This window comes from Megalobrama amblycephala, unplaced genomic scaffold, assembly GCF_018812025.1.
Source record: "Megalobrama amblycephala isolate DHTTF-2021 unplaced genomic scaffold, ASM1881202v1 scaffold596, whole genome shotgun sequence".
Taxonomy (NCBI): Eukaryota; Metazoa; Chordata; class Actinopteri; order Cypriniformes; family Xenocyprididae; genus Megalobrama; species Megalobrama amblycephala.
The window spans coordinates 18,281-29,080 of NW_025953503.1; the positions used below are offsets into that span (position 1 = coordinate 18,281).

General features: G+C 40.6%; 1 pseudogene; it reads left to right on the forward strand.

The window, feature by feature from the left end:
* Positions 1-392: 392 nt before the first annotated feature.
* On the forward strand, positions 393-4,528 carry LOC125262086 (annotated as a pseudogene).
* The last annotated feature ends 6,272 nt before the right edge of the window (positions 4,529-10,800 follow it).

A 10,800-nucleotide genomic window follows, 5' to 3' on the forward strand; every position in this document is an offset into this window, starting at 1 on the left:
GCATCTCTACAAAAACCTCCTTTTGGAAAAATTATTTGTGGTATCCTGATGTTGTAGTTGTTCCGCTCCGTGCCACAGGAGGTGCTGTTGTCCTTCGGGATCACGTGGGTGCTGTTACAGTGAGCCAGAGAAGAAGTGTCAGAGAACCGCTATGGTGTATGTATGCTCTGTTCTAACAATAATGTTAATAAACCACCAGTGCAGTTATCTAGTGTGATTCAGTTCAATCATTATAGAAGATATTACATATTGGCGACGAGGATACTGGAAGGAGGAGAGAAGTGTCGATCTAAAAGGTGGAGGATACTGAATGTGTTCAGTGAGCTGATGGTGAGAGAGCGAAAAGCTAACGTTAGCATTGGATCAGAGGATTCACAGAAAAAAACGCAAAGATGACAACGATGATAGGCACTCTGTCGGCTTTTGACTTGAAGGAGCAGACGTGGGAAGAGTATTGTGAGATACTAGAGCAGTTTTTTGAAGCTAACGGGATTGATGATGGAGAGAAGCAAAGAGCTATCCTCATCAGCGTGGTGGGACCAGCCACCTACAAGCTCATAAGGAACTTGGTGAGTCCAGATAAACCCAGCTCGAAAACATATGGTCAAGTGAAAACTTTAATGAAAGAGCACTTCAACCCAAAACCGAGCGAAATAGTACAGCGATACAAATTCGACTCGCGCACCCGCCAGCCAATGGAGACCGTCAGTACATACGTAGCAGAATTGAGACAGTTAGCGCATGATTGCAACTATGGTACTACCTTGGAACAGATGTTGAGAGACCGATTGGTATGCGGTATTAATGATGACAGGATCCAAAGACGCTTGCTGTCCGAAACAGATTTGACTTTTGAAAAAGCGTTCAAAATTGCAGTAGCGGCGGAAGCTGCTAGTAAAAATGTTCAAGACCTCCATAAAACACCGTTAGCGTGTAACAGCATGAAGACAGAGGGGGCACGGAAAAAAGAGGGTGAATGGAAAAAGGCAGGAAGAGAATGCTACCGATGTCATGGGAAGCAGCATAGCGCAGCCGAGTGTAAATTTAAAGAGGCAAAGTGTCACTGTTGCGGGAAAATAGGACACATAGCTAAGGCTTGCCGAAATAAAAAGAAAGAAAGAGCATACCCCAGTGAAAAGAAAGCATACCGAGCCGAGAAAACATACAGGGCAGAGCGGTGTTCACGTCCACATCGATCACATAATGTAGAATGGGAAAAGCAGGATGGTGATAGATCTGAAGAGGATGCTTTCACATTAAACTGCATGGAAACGGAGACTTCAATTCAGCGGATAAAACCGTTTGAGGTGACGTTGGAAGTGAATGAAAAAACAGTGAATTTTGAGATTGACACAGGGTGTAGCGTAAGCATAATGAATGAGAGGAAATTTAAGGAGCTGTGGAGCGAGAAGCAACGTCCGAAACTAAAACAAACTAAACTTTCACTTAAGTCATACACCGGGGAGAAAATCAAAGTAGTGGGGGTAGCAAAAGTGGAAGTTCACTACGAGCAGCAAGTAAAGATATTGCCCCTAGTGGTGGTGGAAGGCACTGGACCTAGTTTGTTGGGAAGAGGATGGTTGGAAGCCCTGAAGCTGAGGTGGGAGGAAATAAAAAATGTGAGAACAGAGGCACAGAGTCTACCAGAAGTACTCATGAGAAATGAGGATGTGTTCAAGCAGGAGTTAGGCATGTTAAAAGGCATGACAGCAACCATTCGGGTGGAAACTGACGCGCAGCCTAAATTTTATAGGCCCCGATCAGTTCCTTATGCCATGAGAGCTAAAGTAGAAGAGGAGTTAGATCGTCTGCTGAAAGAGGACATTATAGCTCCTGTCAAGTACGCCGAATGGGCCGCGCCTATTGTTCCTGTTCTGAAGCCAAATGGGTCAGTCAGAATATGTGGAGATTATAAACTAACGGTTAACCGTGCCTCCTCACTCGAGCAATACCCCATTCCTCGTGTTGAAGATCTGTTTAATGCACTGTCAGGAGGGAAACAGTTCTCCAAGCTTGATTTAAGCCATGCTTACCAACAGATTGTGATGGATGAGGCTTCAAAGAAATACCTCACAATAAACACACACCGAGGCCTGTTCACCTATAATAGGTTACCTTTTGGAGTTTCTTCAGCTCCTGCCATTTTCCAGCGAACAATGGAAAATCTGTTACAAGGCCTTCCAAGAGTAGCTGTGTATTTAGATGACATTATTCTGACAGGAAGAGGACGAAGCTGAACATCTGAGGACCCTAGAGGAGGTCCTCAGACGTCTGAAGGACGCTGGCCTGCGTCTCCACAGAAGCAAATGTGTGTTTCTAAAAAAAGAGGTGGAATACCTCGGGCATGTGGTTAATGCTGAAGGCTTGCATCCTGTGCAGAGCAAAGTGAGAGCCATAGAGGAAGCTCCATCGCCAACCACCGTGACTGAATTAAAGGCCTACTTAGGTCTCTTGAACTACTATAATAAGTTCCTACCTAGCTTAGCTACACGCTTAGCGCCACTACACAAACTGTTGAGAAAAGATGTTCAGTGGACGTGGAACCCTGAGCAGGAAGAAGCTTTTCAGAACTCAAAACAGTTACTGAAGTCAGCTAAGGTCCTGGGTCATTACTCAGCGGACAAGGACCTAGTGCTCGCCTGTGATGCCTCGCCTTATGGATTAGGTGCGGTATTGTCACACGTCATGGAAGATGGTAGTGAAAAGCCTTTGGGGTTCATGTCACGCACACTAACACCAGCCGAGAAGCGGTACTCACAGCTCGATAAGGAGGGGTTAGCGATCATTTTCGGAATCAAAAGGTTTCACAAATACATCTACGGTCGAACGTTCACCATTAGTACTGACCACAAACCACTGATATCCCTGTTTCACGAAAAAAAGCCAGTGCCACAGATGGGGTCACCGAGAGTGCAGAGGTGGGCAACACTACTCAGAGCTTATGAGTACAAGATCATCTATAAACCTGGGCAAGAACATGCCAATGCAGACGCGCTGAGCAGGTTGCCACTGCCACAAATAGAGGAAGAGGACGTGGAAGACCAGGTTCTCATGTTGGATGTCCTGGAGGATCCACCAATCACAACAAAGCAGCTGAGACAGTGGATAGCTAAGGATGAAACACTCTCCCAAGTGCTAGTCTGGTGCTTGAAGGGATGGCCACGGGAGGTGGATGCAAAGTACAAGCCCTACAGTCAGAGAAAACTGGAGTTGAGTGTAAAGGATGGGTGCGTGCTCTGGGGAGCCAGGGTTGTCGTTCCACAGAGGTGTAGGAAAGCCATTTTAAAACAGTTACACCACACACATCCAGGAATATCTAGAATGAAGGGCTTAGCTCGTTCATATGTCTGGTGGCCAGGAATGGACTCCGAAATTGAAAAGGAAGTGATGTCCTGCTCTACATGTCAGGAAAACAGGAATTCTCCAGCTGGAGCCCCGCTACATCCATGGGAGTGGCCAGAGTCACCGTGGAGCAGACTGCATGTGGATTACGCTGGCCCTTTTCTAGGAAAAATGTTCCTTGTCATTGTAGATGCACACTCCAAATGGATTGATGTGTACCCAGGAAATACAGCTACAAGTCAAGTTACCATTGAAAAGCTCAGACAGTGCTTTAGCATACATGGTTTGCCCCAGACCCTAGTATCGGACAATGGAACTTGTTTCACAAGCCAAGAGTTTCAGGCATTCCTAAAACAGAATGGCATACAGCACATAACATCCGCACCATTCCATCCGGCGTCGAACGGTCTAGCGGAAAGAGCTGTACAGTCGTTCAAGCAAGGAATGAAGAAGATAACGGGGGACACCATAGACACCAGGTTAGCTAGATTTCTGTTCAATTACAGAATCACACCACAGACCACAACTGGATTGTCACCCGCTGAAATGCTTATGTCCAGAAGGTTGCGCTCAACACTGGATCTTCTGCTGCCTGATGTGAAGTCAAAGATACGTCAGAAACAACTCAAGCAGAAGGGTCAACATGACACTCACAGTAAGTGGAGGAGTTTTTCTCCTGGGGATGAGGTGTACACTCGCAACTACAGTCATGGACCTCGTTGGATACCAGCGGTCGTTGTTGATAACACCGGACCTGTATCCTATACAGTTCAGACAGGAGATGGCCGAGTCATTAGGCGTCATGTCGATCAAATGAGAAAACGGCATACCATTGGGGGCAGCGAGACGCGCATGTCAGATTGGACGGAGGAGCCTACCAGTTTTCCAGTCTCAGGGACAGCATTGGAGGCCCTGCCTGCAGACTCAAATGTCCCCACTTCCGTCAGAGAGGAAGTGAGTGCTTCAGAGACAGTTCAAGCACACCCTTCAGTTGGTGAAAAGAAACCAAGAGGAGCTGATCCGCTACCTGTACTGCGCAGGTCCGAACGCACAAAACAGACTCCTACTTACCTGAAAGACTTTGTGACATAGTAGTGAGATCCCTCAAGTCAGAGCAAGAATGAGCTCTGGGACTCACTGGAAGGATGGTAGTCTACCCACCTTCCTAGTTAGTTTTTTTTTGGTGAAAAAAAAAAAAAAAAGAAACATGTGAGAGTTATAAGAGATGTCTGTGTTAACTGTTCAATAAGTGATCAGAATGGCTAAAACAGTTCTTGTTGATTTGTTTTTTTTTTGTTTTGTTTGTTTCTCTAGGTTTAAAGTATTAAGTGCAATGACACCTTTACTGTACATGTGTGAGTAGTGGGAAGGAACGTATGTGACTTACCTCTGGAGTAATTTTTTCTCTTAAGGGGGGAGGGATGTGGTATCCTGATGTTGTAGTTGTTCCGCTCCGTGCCACAGGAGGTGCTGTTGTCCTTCGGGATCACGTGGGTGCTGTTACAGTGAGCCAGAGAAGAAGTGTCAGAGAACCGCTATGGTGTATGTATGCTCTGTTCTAACAATAATGTTAATAAACCACCAGTGCAGTTATCTAGTGTGATTCAGTTCAATCATTATAGAAGATATTACATTATTTTAATTAGAATTAATTTTTTTCTTAGTAATTAACCTTGAATCACAGATATAGAACGATCAAAAACATGTGTCCTAGAGAACAAATTTTCAGTATTCCATCAATCCAATTCCGGTGAGAAGACATTTGTTTCCTGTTGACTCCTTCTGTCCATCTCTGTCATCACCCACTGAGCTCTTGAGTGAATTCCATCTCACCACGAGCCTGTCAGCGACCAAACCGCCTCAAATCCTGACAACGTGATTCCTCGCACCCCCTGTGTCCCTTTAACATGGGGACAATTCTTCAATCTGTCACCCAGCCCAATCACCTAAATCTGGACTTAATTAGATCCTAATAGAGCCATTTCTCACATTATGGTAGAGAGTTTTCCCTAGGTAGAGCCTGATTAAGCAGACAGAAAAGTCATTGTTTTTAGTGGAAAGCTTATAAAAGCCAACTGCTTTACCACTGTGTCTTTATTAACTTTTAAATAATATCTTCAAACCACTTGGAAAAAAAAATCGTTAAAAGTAATAACTTAATTTACCTTTCAAGCTGTATAGCACAAATTACCACAAAACAACAGTAGTGTGTATATGCAGTAAAACATACCGAAATGTATCATGTCTCATGTAATCGCTCAAACAGTGTTTTAACCACAGAAGGATGTCAATAAAACAGCTTGTAAACAATGTCCTGTTACATTTACCTCTGCCATTCAATATCCATTGCTAGTTAGCAAGATCCATAGATAGTTAGCAAGAAAAATGAACTCTACAAAGGTGTAAGTTTATGAGAGCCTTTTCAACAACAAATTGGAGTAGAAATATAATTATATCATTAAAAAGTTTAAATGTTTTAATCAAACATGTTTGTTGCAGTTTAATATTGATTAATTTGAATATATATCAGGTACAATACGTGTCAATTTTTCTCAAGGAAAAAAAATCTATCTCAAATAAAGCCTGATTTGTATACAAACATTTAAACTGCATATAATTCTGTTTTTATAATAATAAAGTCATAATAATAACTTTTTAATGAAACAATTATATTTATACTCTAATTCATTGTTGAAAAGGCTGCCATAGACTTGCACCTCTCTAGAGTTCTATCTAAATATCAAGCTATGGACATTGAATTGCATCTCTGAGGTAAATGTAAGAGGACATTGTTTACAAGCTGTTTTATTGACGTCTTTCTGTGGTTAAAATACAATCAATGAAGCCTGACATGTACACTGAAAAAGCCAAAACATGCCATTGCTATATTTTCGTTTTTTTTTTTTTTTTTTTTTTTTTTGCTGCAGGAGTGCATGAGAGAATTGAGAAACAATTGAAACCCCAGCCACACACATATAAAAAAAACATGCAATAATGGCTTAAACAATGACTTTTGACCTTAAGCTGGTGTTGATTTACTTTCATGCATTTATAGTAAAGGACACATCTCATTTACAAGAAATGTATGATTTATCCTGACACACTCATTAGATTTTGTTGAAGATTTTGACCCTGATTCTGACACAAACTGAGACAGATTACTCTATAAAACCTTGTATCTCTACTGATGCTTAAAAGATGAACAGTAAAAATTACAGAAAATGCCCTTGAAAATGTGATAAGTGAAAATATAGGTACCAGTGTTGAGTATTGTGGCTTTCACTGTTGGAAAAGGTGAAGATTACTTTAATTGCAGTTGTAAAAGTCATGTCACTTGCAATCAGGGAGCTGATGGGTCCATATAAATCATCACGGATTCCTCATTAATTTTCTCACGTAGAGACAGTAAAACATCTTCATTCTATTACTTACTTGATGAGGATGAATTAAAGGCATGCTTGAATGTGTGAAATCAATTGCACCTTAACAGCATGTAGCATTAAGCAATCAGCCAGTCTGCAACACAAATGACACAACATCTGCAACATTGAAAAGCAGCCTGTCTATGTCTTCACAATGTTTGTGCTGTTTGATAGTGTCAAGAAATCAAAAACAGATTGGTGATAAATTAGACATCAGTATAACTTTACAAATTATATAAAGTTTAACTTTATGGTCAGGTCCATATCCTTGACCCAAAACTCCTCAACTTGTCAATCAATGAAGCCTGTATACCATGGTCATTAGGACATGTACACAGCAAAAAGCCAAAACGTGCAATTGTTACATTTAAGTAACTTTTTTTTAGTTTATCATTTGTTTATCATTTATGTTTATCATAAATCTGACGTTCACTTAAAATGTCAAAATATCAATTTTTCATACACAAAATATATAACTTAATAATATATAACTTACATAAAATATAACTTTCAACATATATAATTCATTTTAGTTTTCAGTGTTTTATTTGATATTTATTTAGACAATATAGCATAAATTTTAATATTTGCCGTTATTAGAATTATAATATCAGTGCGTCACTAATTTTTAACTTGAATACCAGCTAAATCAGAAGTTACCACATAAAGCACATTTCTGCCATGCCAACTCTCTGAATGTTTTGGCATGGTCATGGATTTGACAATGTTGATATGTTTGGTCTTTTTGGAATAGATCTTCTATGCTGCTGCTGTTAGTGCTGCTGCTGCAGAGCAAGTACGATACTTGCTACTGTCAATTTACATGACACGCTGCTATGAGATGCTGCTGCTGTACAATATAGCATACATGAATTACCTGTAGCAGATCTATACAGGTGGAGCTGGTGAAGGTAGAAGGTTTCTGAAAGAATGCTGCAACTGCTAATGTTGACCAAGTATTTGAAGGTTGAGCAGGAACTAATCTGCTGTGCCCTATAAAAATCAGCTGTGCCCTATAGAGAATGACGTGGTGGCAAACAGATTGACTTAAGGACCTATATCAGCCTGTGCCATCTAGAGTTTCATGACAGAACTTAGTATTTTTAATTTACCTGACAACACTAAAATTTACTTTTGTCTTGGTTATATTTTCACATTGATTTATATTTGATATACATAGCTCAGTCATGAAACTCTAGATGCGCTGGCTGATGGGTCCTTAATGCAAGCTGATGATAATTACACCATTAACTACTGGCACAAGCTGATTAGTCCATGTCAATTCTGCAGCCAATGAGCTTGTTGCTCACACATTTAAATGGCTGGTTACATTCACTATAGCAGTGCAGCACGCTTCAGAGTTCCTCTAAATCCCTCCACCTCCCCCAACTCCACCTGTATAGATCTGCTATAGGTTATTGATATATGTTACTTTGTGCAACAGCACTATGTCTTACTATGTCTTACTATGACATTATCATTGAAGACCAGCAATAATAATTTTCATTTTGATTACATAATAATGGCAATATATACATGTCAAAGTCAGAAATGCCCCTTTGCCAGCTATGATGCCTGGTTACTGGTTTAAACTTGGCCCAGGTTTGTAAAAGATTTTTGGGTCAGCACACCTTATTAGCTTCAACAATTGATTGCCAATTAAGTTTAGAATACAATGAACCAATTAGAACTCAGTTTAGGTCAGATGGCTGCTAATGGTTAATGTACACACAGCACCCCATATTGACAGAAAAACACAGAATTGTTGACATTTTTATTAAAAAAGAAAAACTGAAATATGGTCCACATGGTCCTAAGTATTCAGACCCTTTGCTCAGTATTTAGTAGAAGCACCCTTTTGATCTAATACAGCCATGAGTCTTTTTGGGAAAGATGCAACAAGTTTTTCACACCTGGATTTGGGGATCCTCTGCCATTCCTCCTTGCAGATCCTCTCCAGTTCTGTCAGGTTGGATGGTAAACATTGGTGGACAGCCATTTTAGGTCTCTCCAGAGATGCTCAATTGGGTTTAAGTCAGAGCTCTGGCTGGGCCATTCAAGAACAGTCACGGAGTTGTTGTGAAGCCACTCCTTCGTTATTTTAGCTGTGTGCTTAGGGTCATTGTCTTGTTGGAAGGTAAACCTTCGGCCCAGTCTGAGGTCCTGAGCACTCTGGAGAAGGTTTTCATCCAGGATATCCCTGTACTTGGCCGCATTTATCTTTCCCTCGATTGCAACCAGTTGTCCTGTCCCTGCAGCTGAAAATCTTCTTTACCTCTCTCACCAAGGCTCTTCTCCCCCGATAGCTCAGTTTGGCTGACGGCCAGCTCTAGGAAGGGTTTTGGTCGTCCCAAACGTCTTCCATTTAAGGATTATAGAGGCCACTGTGCTCTTAGGAACCTTAAGTGCAGCAGAATTTTGGCCAGATCTGTGCCTTGCCACAATTCTGTCTCTGAGCTCTTCAGGCAGTTCCTTTGACCTCATGATTCTCATTTGCTCTGACATGCACTGTGAGCTTTAAGGTCTTATATAGACAGGTGTGTGGCTTTCCTAATCAAGTCCAATCAGTATAATCAAACACAGCTGGTCTCAAATGAAGGTGTAGAACCATCTCAAGGATGATCAGAAGAAATGGACAGCACCTGAGTTAAATATATGAGTGTCACAGCAAAGGGTCTGAATACTTAGGACCATGTGATATTTCAGTTTTTCTTTTTTAATAAATCTGCAAAAATGTCAACAATTCTGTGTTTTTCTGTCAATATGGGGTGCTGTGTGTACATTAATGAGGGAAAAAATGAACTTAAATGATTTAGCAAATGGCTGCAATATAACAAAGAGTGAAAAATTTAAGGGGGTCTGAATACTTTCCGTACCCACTGTATATATCATCTATGGAAGGCATAGGACCAAAAAATGTTCGTCCAGTCATTGCCCTCGTTCTAAGGTATTTCCATACCTCTGTGCACCCTGCTCGAGCAGACATCACATGCTTGTATAATTTAAGAAATATTCATTTTAGTTTTAGTATTTGATTTGAAATGTAATTACACAGTATAGTATACATTTTAATAATGTCCATTTATTAGTTATCAACCAATGAAACAAATTATTGGCCATATATAACTGTAATATTGGTATATCCCTATTTTTTTTTATTTGAATAAAACCAGTTAGACACATAAAGCACATTTTTAGGTTACCTGACAACATTTTCATACTTTATGTCATTGCAATCATTACAAACCAAATGCCATGTTTGTCTATTTGCATTAGCGATGCTTCTCTTTTAGGGCTGGATGCCAACGGTAGTGGTCTAACACTCATGAGCAGCAGCTTGCCTACCCCATTAATCTTGGACTTCATTGTCTGGCAATAAAAAGGTGTGTCTGAACATAAAAGATCCCTCCTATCCATCAGTCTTAGTGCCACTCAATAAATGGCCACAGATTTAAACAAAGTACGGCCTCGTGATAAAGCCTTGTTTGTAGTCTGTCTTTCCAATTGACATGCCCAGATAACCATCTAAAGCTTTTTAAACCTGTAGGCTCTGTAAGGTTACCACAGCACACAAAAGGATGGTGACAAATTTCAAACTTATCCCCAGTGACATATATGTCTGACGCTAAGAGAGGTTTCAGGGGGAAATTGAACAAACAGTCTGTTGATCCTATATACCTCCGGATATACAAAGAAAATCAATATAAAACCAAATGAGATCTACTGCATTATATAACACTTTTTAAAACAGCAATGTTACAGATTGGATATGACTTTGGAGAGGATTGATTGCATTGATGTTCTCATAAACCATAGCAATGAGTGATTGAACCCAGCTGTGTCAATCAAATCGTGGTCATCCATCACCACCAACAACCGAATAACTCAAACACATAGCTATTTTAGACACAACAATGTCATAAAATCACAAGAAAAACAAAAAAAAAACCCACACACATTATGGTTCCTCCAAGGCACAAGACACAAATATAACATTCATAATTGTACATTTTCAGCATTCATGTTTGGGACGGCA